This window comes from Lampris incognitus, chromosome 4, assembly GCF_029633865.1.
Source record: "Lampris incognitus isolate fLamInc1 chromosome 4, fLamInc1.hap2, whole genome shotgun sequence".
In the NCBI taxonomy this organism is placed as follows: Eukaryota; Metazoa; Chordata; class Actinopteri; order Lampriformes; family Lampridae; genus Lampris; species Lampris incognitus.
In genome coordinates this window covers 17695067-17711199 of record NC_079214.1, presented here as the reverse complement: position 1 = coordinate 17711199, position 16133 = coordinate 17695067, and the positions used below count along the sequence as shown (strand labels likewise).

The window sequence follows — 16133 nt, the reverse complement described above, 5'->3', positions numbered from 1 at the left end:
AGCCAGTAAGATTTAGAAGTATTTGCAGACATCTCAATTTTAGGGAGCTCCAACCTTCTTTTAAGTCTGTGGAAATAAGGGGGGGGGAAGAGGCTTGAAGACTGCCATTTTCTTCCTGAAATCCCATGGCATTTTCTCAGAGCCCCTGAAAGAGAGAATGAGAGCAGCACAGAGAGGGGCCAACCAAATAAACCCCTCCTTGGGCCCGGAGCCACTAATCTGTAATTTAATTTCAAGCGGGTGTCTAGGCCATAAGGACACACAGCAAGGTCAAGGGCAACTGTACTAAGAGATCCATGCATTTAGAGGCACAGCCAAGGGTTTGATCAATAGTGTCATCCAGTTTAGGAAGAAGACACAGCAGGTGTGGGGCGGGGAGCTCGGGGTGGGGTGGGGGGGCTATGCTGTTTGTATACGTCAGACTTGCTGGGATATTGCTGAAAGCTAGCAATTTCCCATGACAGTAACAAACAATCACAGAGGAAATTCATTATACAAAACAAGTAAGATGTTTGGGATGACTGAGCAGCTGCAAACAGAGAGGGGATGAGACCTAAAAGAGGACAGCAGAACGTGTCTAGGTTGATCTGCATGTAAATGAAATATTTGCATTACTCTGACCACACCTCATGTTTTACTCATTATTTAGAATTGCAAAGGCGACGGATAATTCAACCAGTGGGAACGTGGAAGGATGAATTTGAGTAGCCAACTAATCCTGCGGATGAAGAGATGGTTGTAATAAACTGGACCTTGTTCCGGCTGAACGGCCGCACAATGGCCTTGAGAATAGAACCAATAATTAACGAAGCCCGGCAGTTTCACCGTGTCTTTTTATTGTAAATAGGCATCAGGTTATCTTACAGAAATGACTTTGGCATTCATACATGGACATTTGGCACTGGGACTTGCTCAAGTACCTGCAAAAACACAACACAACAGCCTGTACAACTCCTATGCCCCCATTCTGAATTGATAAAACATTCCAGCCCAGCAGTGGAAAAAGTAGCTGGGGCAGTCTTGTGTTCATTAAAAGCAATTCCTAACATATAATGTTGTCAGGTCGGTGAGAAAAAAATCAAGAGCATTTCCCATGCACCATTTGCAGTTTGTTGGAGCTTAGCTGGCATTCAATTTCAATTCCCCCAAGTTATTGAATATAGGAGAGAGGCACACGCTGACAGGTACAAGTAACTCCAAAAACAGACGCTAATTAGCAAGTGCAGGAGTAATGGGAGAGCCGAGCTCCCTCTCTGGCAGAGACAGTGATGGCAGCCTGGGCAGGGTCATCTCATAAACCACTCACTTCCTATTTGACAGGAGATCTCTGGCACACACCCCATCACTTCTTATAGAGAATGATGTCTGGGATGGTGAAAGGGGCCTGTCAAATGCAGTAGCTTTCAAATGGAGCCGTTCCTTTGCATATTGCATAAAATACAACACCCTCAACTGCATTCGTTCGCTGCCACAGTCCTCTTTCATTGACAGAAAGTTAGGCAGGGCTATATAGAATAATGGCATATGATGTGTTTATGTGTTTTGATGGAAACCCGGGGGAAAGTCTTGAAAAGAAGATGATGGACTCATCTTCCGCTCAGCGAGGCTTTGACATTCTGTAGGGGATGCTGGAAATAGTCTCCAGGTTGATGGATAGGTGGAGTGGGATTACCCGCCAGACTCATCTCCTATCTGCCGTCTGGCCCTGACTCCTGGAAAAAGACACAAACACACGATAGACTCATAACGGTAGACTGTTCACAGTGGACAAGGCTATTAGATTCAAGAATAATAATCAAACACTCTGGGGGTTTACAAAATCCAATAGTCAAAGAGTAAAAAACAATTTCGTCAAAAAGATTTGGTCTCACTCACGGTTAAGAATTGCACTGCCACTAACATTACTACAGCTATTTACTACCTGAGGTGTTCCATCTTCTATATCACATTTACCTTTCTGACTTTGTGTTTAGCCCTATTCCTAATCCCTGCAGACCACTTAATGCACTGCTGGCACAGTGGAAGAAACTGCTCTCCCTGCATCATTAAACTAATTAAATTAACTTAGAACTAAATAATGTTACATATGTAGACTCCTACTTTAAGATTATATATATATATATGTGTGTGTGTACAGCTAGCTGCAAGGTTGACAGTTCAGTCCAGAAACATAATTAAAGTCAATCGTTCATTTCCGCATACACTTAGACTCCTGCATAACAAGGGCTTTGCTGCTCGAGGTGGTTCTCTTTACAGGGTATATCTGTCTTCCGGTGAGATGGCATAGCTGATAAAAGGCAAGAAGAAGAAAAGAAAAAAAACTTGGAAAAAAGCAAATAATCCATGCTTCATGGCATCTAGAAATACTGTTCATGCTCTGTCTTCTATAAAGGCTTTCGCTGTACCTGTCTAAACCTGTTATGTCTATGATCCGGCTTTTGATTTTGATTTAACTTGAATGGCTCAGACCCCGTGCAAGGAGTGAGCATATTTTGTATTCTCATGCGTTGTTAGGTACACATCGCCTCTGTCCTATCATCTGTCACTCCAAAAGGGGAAAATCTTCCGTTTGTGAGCTTCTCATACCACTTAATCGCCGCTCATTATCATCCCTAAGTTATAGTTTACCTAAGACAGGCTGGTATTACGTGGATACATCCTAAATAAAACTCCGAAGGAAAAACACTGGCAGCTTCGGAATGTTAAAGCAAAACCAATACAACGATAATCCAAGTCAATCGAAAACTAGAAATCTCTGTCATTTCTATTTCCTTTTTTTGGACTCCCCACTTTTTTTCTCCCCAATTGTAGCCGGCCAATTACCCCACTCTTCTGAGCTATCCCGGTCACTGCTCCACCCCCTCTGCCAATCTGGGGAGGGCTGCAGACTACCACATGTCTCTTCCGATACATGTGGAGTGACCTGACAGTGAGGAGTTTCGCCAGGGGGACATAGCACGCGGGAGGATCACACTATTCACCCCAGTTCCCCCTCCCCCCTGAACAGGTGTCCCCAACCAACCAGAGGATGCCCTAGTGCAGCAACCAGGACACACACCCACATCCGGCTTCCCACCTGCAGACACAGCCAATTGTGTCTGTAGGGACGCCCCGATCCAGCCGGAGGCAACACAGGGACTCAAACCGGGATCCCCGTGTTGGTAGGCAACGGAATAGACCGCTACACTACCTGGACGCCCTGAAATCTCTGTCATTTCTAAAGTTCAGTACGAACATTAGTTGTAAAGAGCAGCACTGCATTTGAAAACTCGAGTTTGGGCTCCACTTTCTCCCTTTCAGAGGGCAATATGGCCTGCCTCGTAATCCATCACCCACATAAACACAACACTTCCATGCCTGCGTGCTCTCGCTGGAATCAAGACTACTTCTAGATTCCCCTCTGGAGAGTCAAGGACAAATACCTCAAAGAGGGGGTCAGCCAAAACGGTGAGTCTAGGACAGGAGCGAAATAAAAGACTTCAACCTTTAACAAGACCTCAGACGCTAACTGCACTTCAATGGCGGAGTATTTCAAACCCTTGGAAAACATCACAGCCAGACACCCTGATAGATTTTCTTTTCTGGGATTGTTAATACTAGCAATTAGAAGTAAACTCCAACCAAAGTGTTTAACACACAGCTTCTCTCTATCTGGAAATCCAAAGCAGTCACAGCGACACAGAAGCATTTCTCCTGTTAGAGGGTTGGGATGCAAGCTGACAGACAGATTCATTTCCAGCAGGTGGGGGAGATTGCATGCGGCCTATAGGAGATTGTTCACTTAAAAGATACAGCGGTGCCGTGGATTCACTCTAATGAACCACTGTCCAAACTGTGCTTGTTTCGCTCCTCATTTGCATTGAAATGAAAGTGCCATATTTCATTCTCTCGTGTGGTAACTTCCTTTCCTTTTTTATTTATATACCTCCAGATCACTGTAGCAAAAACTGCACACCTGCTGTTTTTTGACATTGACAGAAATTACAACAATCAGAGTAATTATCAAAGACAAACTTCAGGTAAGGAGGTATGAAGGATACGTATCTTTCATCTATACTGCTGTGGGAATAACCTTGCCGAAGTGTTCCAGATAATGAGGCAGCAGCGAGACCTTTGTCATTCATAAAGAGCGTTAACAGATGATCAAAAATGTACAGCATGAGGATTTGTGAGCCCAGGAGAGGATAATTATATACAGTATATATGGCACGGCTCACAGAGATGTGCAATACAAGTCTTCCCAATCAAATATATTAACGCTTGAAGAAATGGCATGCAGAAGTAAAGAGTCTGGATTATCACGTGGATCACCTAGGACTTAACACCAATCATAAATGACACAGACAAAATAGTTCTTGCTTCCTTTTTTGTCCTACATGGTCCCAATGACAATGAGCCAGAGAGAGGGAAGTCTGATAGGAGACTACACATCTCCAAATCCATTGTCAACCCAGTCCAACACCATACATCACACGCTAAAAAATGTTGTACCTATATATTTCCAACCCCTACACGTTCTATGCTCCCGGTCCCCACCACCTCTACCCTAGCCATCCAGACTTGATGTTAATTATAGGACTTTTTCCCCTTGAGCAAGGGTAAGACATGGAAGTGCATTAATCTTGATTGTCCACCCCAGTGCAAAGGATTGTGTGATGAGATTCCTGTGGTAAACCCCAAACACGAGGTACCACAGTACCAAAAGAAGAACAGAAAGGAAAAAGAGTCACAGTTTAATCTATGTTTACATTGGGAAGCTGGACAATTTAGCAGGTATGTAAATCATTCACTATATCCCAATCTCATCCATGAATATTTAGATATAAGCTTGACATATCAGGTGACGATAGTGTGCCATCTGTAGTGTGACTCATTTATTTTATTTCTAATGCATCCTGGAGTTCACTGTAATCTCAGACCCATTTCCCCCGAGCTGAGCAATGGCTGAGGGAATGTTGACATGTTTCCATTAGCACTGTGATTTGCGCTCCACCCACAATTAGTGCAACCACCCAAGTTGATCTAGAGCCCAGTTGTTATAGTCTGGTTGGCGCTGCATGCTAGGTCTCCGGTAGAAATGTAAATATTTGTAAAATGTGTTGTAATGGTACAGGAAGTTTGATAAGAATTCTAGTTTAGTGTATACATGTAATTAAATAATGTGTGCACAACAAAAGAAGAAGGTTGAGATCAGCTAGTCATGTTCCAGGACTGAAAACAGAAGTACTGGTGGAATTTATGCTGCAACCTGTAGAACTGCAGCTTCTGGCCTTGGATCTCTTTCCATAGTACTCTATGCCTTTAGATCCTAGATCACTTGCATTGCTAATTTGAATACTTTCACAACAATGAAATATTTCTCAATGAGAGTTAGGCTAACTGCCTCTTTATAGCACTACTTTCACTTGGTGAATAAGAAAATTGCTGCTGCGTACAAGATATCTCTAGCTTTCGGTATTTCATCCCAAGTAATCATAAATGTTTCAATCAACAATGTCCTTAGTCTTGTCCTCCATTTGTAATCAGAAATGGAATTTATTTCAACAGTTACAATGAATATATTGGATTTTTTTCAATGAGATATGCCAAAAACATATAATTTTCCCGAGTTATAACTACTGCAGTGTTAGATGGCTTATATACAGGCTCTGCCCAGATATTTTTGCCAACCATGGCAAAGGAGAGGGAGCATATGTTCAGATTTCCGAGTGCTTCTTTTCTAAGCCAGTAGCGTGTTGAATACCAAGTAATTGCCCTTCCAATTAATAGTGTCTGACTGACAAACTCCCCATGCTCATTCACTGCGAGAGTCAAATCTGATGTTTTACTTGAGGAGAAACCACCTTTCAAATGATCTGAAGCCAGTATGATCAGACACTTTTCATAGCATCATTTCTATGCCCATGATTTTGAATGACTCCCTTTCTGGATGTTGGATCCTCATACTCTTTTTTTCTGTTGAGGTAATCTAATTTATTCATGAAAAAAAAAGAGAACTGAGCCAGTTAGTGAGCATGAATAAAAATACACTGTTACTCTTGTTTCTACCATGCACTTTGAGCAAGTGCATGATTGTTTTTCTACAGATTTGCAACAGATGTGTGGACTTGAGAAAGCTGCACATGAAAGCCATCTTACTATTCAATAAGCAATGTATCATGCAATTTCACACCTGAACATGGTGTGACATATGGAGTCGTGTCACAGTGGAGAGACGCTATGTGGCCAGGAGATGGAGGCAAAGCCCTGATCTGTTGGGCCCTCTCCACGCCCAACCTGATCACACCTGTGGGTAATCAAGTCTGCACACCTGCAAGTAGTTGCCCCTCCCAGGCAGACTTGGGGAAACAAAAAAATAGAAGCTGAGATGGTGAGGACACCACATATAGAAGTAGCATGAAGACAGCTGTGGACTCGGGACTGGTTAGAGAAAGAGAGAGTGTGAGAAGGTTTTTAGTTTTGTTAAGAAGAAATATCTTTGGTACACTTAAAAGCAGTATCTACATTTTTGGACTATTTTTGCTACCTTTTGGTAACATAAAACCTTCCCTTTGAACATACTTTCTCGGTTTCTGATTCAATCTTAACCATTGTACCACAACAAACACCCATTACCCTTGGTGAGTTGTCGATGGTAGAGACTGCGGGTTAAGACTCCCCTGGTAGTCAACTAGGGTTACTGCTGCCACATTAATTTTGACTGATGGCTTCTTTTTGATAGTTTTTTCTATTGTTGAGGAAACCATGGAGGCCCTGCTGTGGCAACTGGCAGAGGCCTTGCTTGCCCAGCAACGCCAAACCCAGACTCTCTTGGTGGAATACCAGCGTGGGAATTATCTTCTCCAGGAGGAGATCTGGAACCAGGCCAAACTGCCCCAGTGAAATCAGGGAGAACCCCCTCCTCCCAACCATCACCCCCACTGAGGACAAGGTAGCCCAGTGCCAGACACTAGCTCCCAAAAATTACAGAGGTTGATGACATGGAGGCCTACATACAGGCCTTTGAAAGGACTACATGTGGGAGCAGTAGACCAATAAGCAGTGGGCAGGACTAATTGCCTCCTTTTTAATTGGCCCAGCCCTAAGAGCCTATCTGGCCCTGGACAATTTCACTGCTGCAGATTACCAGAGCTTGAAGACTGAAATCCTGAGCAGATATGATCTTAGCCCTCAAGTCCATGCCCAAGAGTACCATGACTGGACCTTCCAGCCAGCTGGGTCCCCTTAGCCAATCAATCAGTCAAGTTGCATTTTACATAGTGCTTTTCTAGCTGCAACAGCCACTCAAAGCGCTTTACATTTCTGGTCAAATCTGAATTTCAGACACCTGCTATAATAGAACACAAGCCGTTTTATGTACAGTCGCTATACATTTCGTATGCATAAGGCCACCGAAGTGTGATTTACAATAATGAATTTATTCACGCGTGTATTGCAAAAAGATTTGACATGGGCCATTTGAGACTGTTGACATTAAGCAGACCAGTGATAGACCTTAGTCGGTATACAGATTATAGATTGTCGCCAGCAGTGGAATGGTCATCAGAAACTACAAAGTTATTTTCCTGCACCAAACATTGCCATTTCCATTATTACCACGTGAGGATGAATCAGAGCCTCTGAACGGCACACAGGCTTTGCACATTAACACGGGTTCGAATAGATTTAATCATTTCAGCACACACCAGGCTAACCACATGCACAAAAATTGGTTGTCACTCAACAAGTCAAACAGACTAACAATGGATGACGTTGCTGTGAGCCACTATTGCAGCAGTGTTGTCAACCAGCACTTGCTACCATCAATGTTACCGTTGACCTAACATATTTAACATCCTGTGAATTTACAACTATCATTCATAACTGCTTGATTTTCCAGTAACAAAAGCTGTGGGATGAGTATTAATCATAACAATACGACTGGTTATTTCTCCCAAATTTACTGATGACACTGTGGCCGTATCCATGTCTCACTTTTTCTTGCCTAGTGGCTGGGCAGCTTGCTCACATACACAAACTCTACGGCCTGTGTTGTTTAAAGACACAAGGCAAAACGAATTACGGCTTAATACCACATTAGCCTATATTTTATATAAAGTTGTTAATTGCCTTGTCTAGTGTATCTGTGACGAAAAAATTCATATTGTAAGCGGTCAAAATTTCCTCGCCCACTCCCCACTGAGACGCCATCTTGTAAGCATGACATATCAGTCAGTGCCTTCAAAAATGGGGTCGTGTTTAGGGTGTTCACAAAAAGAGTCTAGGTAGACAATCGGTATACGAACGCCCCCCTCTTGTGGTATTCACGACATCGGAAGTGGAGATTTTCTGAAAGCTCCGAGTTTGCTGACATTTTCAGAAATGGTGGAGGCCATTGAAGTTAATTTTTCGGTGGATGGTAAGTTAATATATTGTCATTTTAGTCATATAGAGTTTTTCTTCGTAATTTTATAATATGTCTGAGGAAAATTCTGATATTCCCACCAGCCTCATCTTTTCATTATGCCTTTGCATTTCCTACATTACGTTACCCACTCGTTAGCTTGCTAAATTGTTAGCCTCGGTGGCTTCTAGACGCCGACAGTAACGTTAACATTGGCTAACATGCTTTTTAGCTATAAGTAATGGCTGCAAACTGTAAAAGCCACGTGCTTGTCCCAAATGTAGGAGTTAATTTGAATTGCTATGGGGTGGCATCTAAGAGATCAGGCCACCGTCCAACAAATACTAAAGCAGCGTGTGGTGGACCACTACTTATGGGCCCTGCTGTATGACATGAAGCGAGCGGTGAGTCAAAGTACCCCCATACATGTGACCAGCTGCTTAAGGCAGTCGAGAACCACCAAATCACAGCTGCAATGCTTAGAGCCTTGTGAGGGGAGAAATCAATCCCTGGGAGGGAGAAGGGCAGAACAGCGGCCAGAAAGTCTGTCTGCCAACCAGTCCGGCATCATGGCCCACACCAATGCCCACTCAATTGTGAGATATGATGCTGCTTTCGTTGTCACAAGGTGGGATACTTGTCATGACAGTGCCTCCTCATGGAAGAGCTCATGCCAACAGAAGGGTGTGACACGATTGGGGGAAAGCCCTGCAACCTGTTGATCACCTCTTGGGGGAGGAGATCAATTAGCCTTGATGGTGACAGCCCAGATAAAGGGAAGACAGACAAATGCTATGATAGACACTGGTAACATGGTCATCTTAGCCTGACCGTGTGTGTGTGGACAAAAAAACATATGGATACGTCCCTTCCGGTCAGGGTGTCATGTATCCATGGAGACACCAGGGAATACCCCACTGTCAAAGTCAAGATCTCCACAGACTAGGGGCTGTGCTAGATGCAAGTGGGCCTGGTTCCAAACCTGCCAGTGCCCCTCCTTCTTGGGCAGGACTGCCACCTGTATTCCAACCTGTGGAGGGAAGGGGGTCCTCCCTATAGTCCCCGGGTCCTATAGTCCCCGGGTCCTATGTTCCCCGCTTTGTATGAGGGTCCTATAGTCCCCGGGTCCTATGTTCCCCGCTTTGTATGAGACCGGGGAATATCGGACCTTTTTGTATACAGAGGGCCCTATATTCCCCACTTTTCCCCAAAAGGGTCATATGTTCCCCGTTTTGTATGTGCAGGGGAACATAGGACCTTTCTTTATAAATAGGGTCCTATGTTCCCCTAGGGCACCCGGGGAACATAGGACCCTATTTATAAAGAAAGGTCCTATGTTCCCCGGTAAGCAGGTTTGACGCTGTTTGGCGCAACAAGTGCATTTTCAATAATGCATTATTCAGGGCAGATTATTAAGAAGACAATGAATCATACGATTTCTATTTTTATATCACAAAAACGAATTCACAAAGTCCAGGTTGGCTAAAGTATGTGGAAACTTTCGACACTAAACCAATTTCAACTTATTAGGCTATAGCCTATATTTGGGCTCATAACCCACCCCGGTAGTTCTCTGATATTTATGCGTGAAATGTGTCACTTATCGAGGAAAATGCGACTCGCCAAGTAGGTGAGCTGGCTCGTCTGTGTCTGAATGTAATATAGTAAGCCTATGCTCCTTGGGCAATTGTACCCGGGCATAGCTCAGTCGGTAGAGCTCTCGCCTATGGATCACAAGGTCGTGAGTTCGATCCCGGGTGCCGCCAACTCAGCGTATGAGTAGCACATTGTGCGAGAAGTGCTGGGAGCTGAGGATAGGTGTTGTGTTCCGTCCTCAGCAGTCCATCTCCCAGAGGTCTAGCGCATTGTACCAGGGATAGACTCCTGCGAAAACTGGCTGATATCGACAACAGGCCAATTCCGACCCACTTCTTCTATGTTCCCATCATAACCACACCAGCTTATTGGGAAAAGCATCTGACAGATATTAGATAGAAACCATCTGCTCAGTAAGGCCCTTTAAGCATCATAATTGTAATGATAATAATAATAACAATAATAATAATAATGATGATGATAATAACAATATAGCCTTATATTAGAAATGCTAAAAATTGGATAATTGAAATATTTATAATTATAAAGTAGGCTAATATAGCATGGTAATAACAATAAAATAATAACAATATCTGCCTGGTCTCTTAAGATTCTAAGATGCTGTATGCTACAGAAATAACGGGACATAGGCCTAGGCTAATGAATACGCCTTTTTGACAAAATATGAATGAAAGGCTAATAACCAACGCTAACGCTGAATCACAAAACACATATTGCTCGAAAAATAATTTATAAATAGCCAAATGCACACATGATTTCGAGTTTGGAAATATTTAAAACTTGTCGTGGATGTGTGGTCATCTGCACGCAAGTTTCCTGGCATTCTAAACCACATGATCAAAATTCACCAATGTCTAAACCGCCCGCCAACTTGCAACAATTTGCAACAATCGGTTGTTATCGGCGATAACTCGTGGACTCACTGTCGTGTGCTTACTAGCCTACAAGAAGACAAACAATGGCGATAGTTATGGATGGTGATCGAGGGGGCAAAGTGTTGGTACATGAGAACTTCAGATATCAGAAGCACCGCACCAATCAAGACACCATTAGATGGAAGTGCTGGAGGTGGAACTGTAGAGTGCCACTGATCACAAATAGATTTGAAGTGGAGGACGTGGATGCTAACATTATTGTGCACGATGTTGGGGAACACGTGCATCCCCCTGACGGAGAAATGGTGCACCGTGCAGAATTCCGACAGGGGGCGATTGCAGAAGTTGCGAGGGAGCCAACAGTCCCAATCAGAAGGATCTATAATGCGCAAAGGGTCCTGCAGCGTCGGCAACGTCAAATCCAGGGTTTTAGCCCCTCTTTGTTGAGTAGGCTAATGGACTAGGACTACTCATTTTGCTTTTTTGAAGAAGAAAAAAGCCTTAACGTTAGGCTAGTTAGGCCTTGGAGATTTTTGTTTTAGACCATGCCTTTTCTGGGGGGCTTCTGCCATAGACCAACCCTTTTTCAGCCAAGCTTTTACTAGAAGTATTTTGTTATTAATAGCCTATTATCAGTGTTACTATTGATAGTATTATGCCTGTGATTGTTATTTGTTATCAGGCCTCTTTTATAATTAGGCTATTATTAGGCTGTTGTTATTATTATTATTATTATTATTATTGATATTATTACTATTACTATTATTAAAGAAGAACATCAAAGGATGTAAGGTAGCACTCATCAAATGTAAAAAAAAAAGACACAATTCTCTATTTTACCATTTCATTGTTTGGCATCAGTCATTAACTTGGCCGGGTGGTCTTCTTCAGAAACCTTAATGACTGATGCCAAACAATAAAATGGTGAAATAGAGGACTGCCTCTGTTATTTTTTTACCATTTGGTGAGTGTTACCTTACATCCTTTGATGTTCGTCTTTGATTCATGTTTTTGGTTTAGCACCTCCACAAGCCTTTAGTTTTTTGAGAAGCACATATTATTATTATTAGGCAATTAGCCTATTGTGTAAGGTAGGCGGCCCCCGTTGATGGATACTTTGTGCTGGTCCTAAATTCCAAGTCCTGGTCTAAGTTCTCTGCCTAAAAAGTTCATCATTAAAGTCTTTTTGAAAGAAAGTCTGCCAAGTGATTTAATATGGAAAACGAACTGCAAAGTAACAAGAAAGTGGCTGAAGTGTCCAGTGCTGTGCAAATTGAACTCTGAGCCAAGGTGGAAATGGCTAGGTTATACTGGTAGGCGGGCCTACTGCAAGACAAACTTGCGTTGGTTGCCGACTGTCCATGCTGAGCTGGAGAGCCAACTAACTAGGCCTACTGCAGTAAATATTGGTAAGAAATAACAATAAAGCAAATTACAGCCTCCTCTAGGCCGAATTTGGATACGCACTCAAGGTGGCCTGCGATATACAACAGCCAACAATGGTAATACGGCCTAATTTAATCAGCGGAGGAATAGATTGTCGTAGCCTTCAACTCAGCCATGACCCCAGTTTTTATTATTTTGGACCCATTAAGGAAATAATTTGCAAAAAGGGTTCTAAGTTCCCCGGTTTGTTCCTTGATTGGCAATAGCGGGGAATATAGGACCCTTTATTTGGAAAAAGGTCCTATGTTCCCCTGGAAACAGCGGGGAATATAGGACCCTTTTTCCAAAAGAGGGTTCTATGTTCCCCGGTGTCTATTGCAACCGGGATTACAGGACCTTTTTAGGGGAAAACGGGGAATATGGGACCCTTTTTTTCAAAAGGGTCCTATAGGCACGGCCCCGAGGGAAGGATGCTCTGCCACTAAGGAAATTGGTAACATTTCCAAGAAATCTAAATGGAAATCTATAAGCCATATATGCAGTTCTCCGCTCTGAGTGTTACAGGTAGATACGACATCCGATACCCAGCTCAGCCAGTGAAGCTGATGATGGAGAAGCTGAGGAGCCAAGTCCCCGTAGGCCTGAGAATACTGGACTGGCAGAGGAGGCATCAGCAGAAGACAACCCTAACCCACATCAGGATTAACCTAATATTGAACTCCCAACAAATGTCAGCAGTTCCCTATCGGAGCACAGTTTGGGACAACCCAGTGCCAAGACCCCAACCTCAAGATGGCCCATCCTAATGTTGTCCTCCTTGAAGGTACGCCCATTCATGAAAGTGTTCCTTTAAGATACCCCCACTTTGTGATCAAAAACCAGCTGTTTTATCGATGGACAAGGACAATTGTTGGTGTATAAAGACCACATAACTAAAGTGCTACAACTGGCCCACACCGATATGTTGGGGGCCCATCTTGCTGCTGAGAAAATAAAAAAGAATATGCAAGAGATTTTACAGGCCAGGTATTGTGAAATCGGTGCAGAATTATTGCAGGTCCTGCCCAGAATGCCAGAAGTACTCCCCCAAGCCACACTACTGGAGGCCCTTAATCCCTCTGCCATCATTGAGACCCCATTCCAGAGGATCGGAATGGACCTGGTTGGACCCCTGGTACAAAGGCTTCCAATACATGCTGGTTATTGTCGATTATGCCACATGTACCCAAAGGCTATACCTCTGAAAACAGAAGAAGGTGGGAATAGCAAAGGAGATCCTGACCGACCAAGGCAATTCCGTCATGTCCAAAATAATGAGGGATTTGTGGCGCCTCTGGGGGTAATGGCTAGTTCACACTACAAGATTGTAGCCCTGATTTTCCACTCCCCAACAGTTTTTGGAGCTCCCTGACAAAAGCCCCAGATCAGAGGCAAATCGACGTTGGCTCAGCACTCGAGCGCTATGTGTGAACTGTTCGCATCGCAGACACATCCTAGGTATCGAGCAGGCTAAATATCTGGACCTGTCAGGATTCCAAATCTTGTAGTGTGAAACGTGTTGTGGCTGGCAATGAGGGTGGCGACGAGCTACAGCCAATGATCAGAATGAATTCCAGTGAAAAGCTATGCTTAATCTGTTTTGATAATAATGTTAATATCAGTATTTGATTTACTTTTTTTTAAATAGGTGGCTTGTTTTGGATTATTTTTCCACTGCGGTGAAATTGCTACACTGTTGCTTTTGATTGTGTCACAAGTTTGTATTTATCTTACTAATTGTTTACTGCTACCTTTTTCAATAAATGTTTGGAACAAAGTTTACAAAAAGTAGTCTGTCTGAACGGGCAATTGAAATAATTACATCAAAGTATATTCAACTTGTATTTACTGTATCTTGAAACCATACAAGATATTCTGTACCAAAGGTGTAGAATCAATAACAATCACAATAATAGTAATAATCTGTTTGTATAGCACTTTTCAAAACAGTCCTCAAAAGTCAATACAGTACAAAACATGACAAAAAAGTATAGAAACACACATCTAGCAAGAAAAAGAAATGCATATAATGCATCTCTCTCTACAGAACAGACAATCCTTGTTGCTCGCACAGCCCAATCCATTTTTCACCCATTTTCTTTCTTTTATTGCTGCAAATCAGTGCACAAACTACTTGAAGCACATTTTTTGGCAGATAGGATTTTTTTTCTTCCAAAAATGGATGTCTCGCGCATGGTATTGCATCATTACCTTTTTCACTTCTCGCATGTGTTTTCGTGACAAAAAGTAGTTTAGCGATCAGACACTCATCAAAATCAAATTTGTTGGCCGTATGCTTATGCATATGAGGAATTTCATTCCGGTTTACAGCAGCTTCTAGTACTTGCATTTATCACTCACACAAAAAAAAGCACCTCATTGGGGGACTCCCCCTGATGAAAGATATTGTAATGTGTGACCCCACTTTCGCCACTCAGTCATATAATGTGAAAACCACAATGACTTCAATATTCATTAATACAAGACCGCAAGTTGTGTAGTGTGAATAGTACAGCAATCTGACAACTTTGAAAGTCGTGTATTGTGAACTAGCCACAAGATGGCTACGAACATCTACTATTTATCACCCCCAGATCAACGGCCTGGTGGAAAGATTCAACAACTATGAAGATTATGCTGAAGAAACTTGTGGAGAAGGAAGGCTGAGACCAGGAGAGGTACCCAGTGCATCCACTGGCTTCTCACCCTTTGACCTGTTGTATACCCATCATCCTAGGGGACTGCTAGATAATTGCTAAGGAGGCCTGGGAGGAACAGCCCAGCCCCCACAGGTGTCTCATTGAGCACATAGAGGCAATGCAAGACCGGATGAAGACCATCTTGGCCTCTTGTGAGAGAGCACATGCTCAGGCCCATCAGCAGAGGCTCTACAACAGGAGTACTCAACCTTGTGAATTACAACCTGGAGACAGGGTCATGGTACTGGTCCCAACTGGGGAAAGTGAATTCCTGGTCTCCTGGCAAGGCCCATATGAGGTGATGGAAAAGGTAGGTCCAGTGAATTATAAGATAAGTCAGCCTGGACGACAGAAGCAGGCTCATCTCTACCATGTTAACCTCTTGAAAAAATGGCTTGACTGTGAAGCCTTATGTACTTTTATTCCTCTGTCCCCCAAGAGTGACAAGGCCTCCCTGAGATGTTATCCCCCTGGGATCTGGACTCCAGGGCAGACAACAGCAAGAGATATGGGTGTTACTAACCAAAATGCTGATGTGTTTTCCATGCTTCCAGGTAAGACCACCATGGTAGAACATGACATTCATACTGCCCCAGGGGTGGTTGTTAATCAGAAGCCCTACCGAATACCCGAGCCATGGTGTCAGGCTATCAAGGAGGAAGTAGACCTGATGTTGAAGTTGAGTGTGTTAGAAGAATCCCACAGTGCCTGGTCCAGTCTGATTGTTCTTGTACCAAAACCAGACAGTACTCTCCGTTTTTGTAATGACTTCCGAAACCTTAATGCAGTGTCTAAGTTTGATGCTTACCCCGTGCCCTGAATAGATGAGACGATCCACCACTTGGGAAAGGCTTGATTCATCTCCACCCTCAATCTCACCAAAGGATTACGGCAGGTGCCCCACTCCCCTGCAGGTAAAGAGAAGACTGCCTTCGCCCTTCGCTACCCCCCAGGGGCTATTTCTCTACCAGGTTCTTAATTTTAGTTTACATGGAGCTGCAGCCACCTTCCAGAGGTTAATGGACCATGTGCTTTTCCCACACCATAGGTATACCTCTGCTTACCTAAATATATAATGTGGTGATCCACAGCAAAGACTGGGCTACACATTTAAATCAGATACACACAGTACTG

The 16133-nt window shown here is 43.3% G+C and overlaps 1 protein-coding gene across 1 annotated transcript in view; it reads right to left on the bottom strand.

The window, feature by feature from the left end:
- Window positions 1–820: 820 nt before the first annotated feature.
- The window catches only part of cd276 (CD276 molecule), a 130355-nt gene continuing 115042 nt past the window's right edge, over window positions 821–16133 (bottom strand). The window contains exon 8 of the mRNA XM_056278618.1: window positions 821–1712. The gene's annotated coding sequence lies outside the window, so the exon portion shown is untranslated. The remainder of the gene's footprint in view (window positions 1713–16133) is intronic.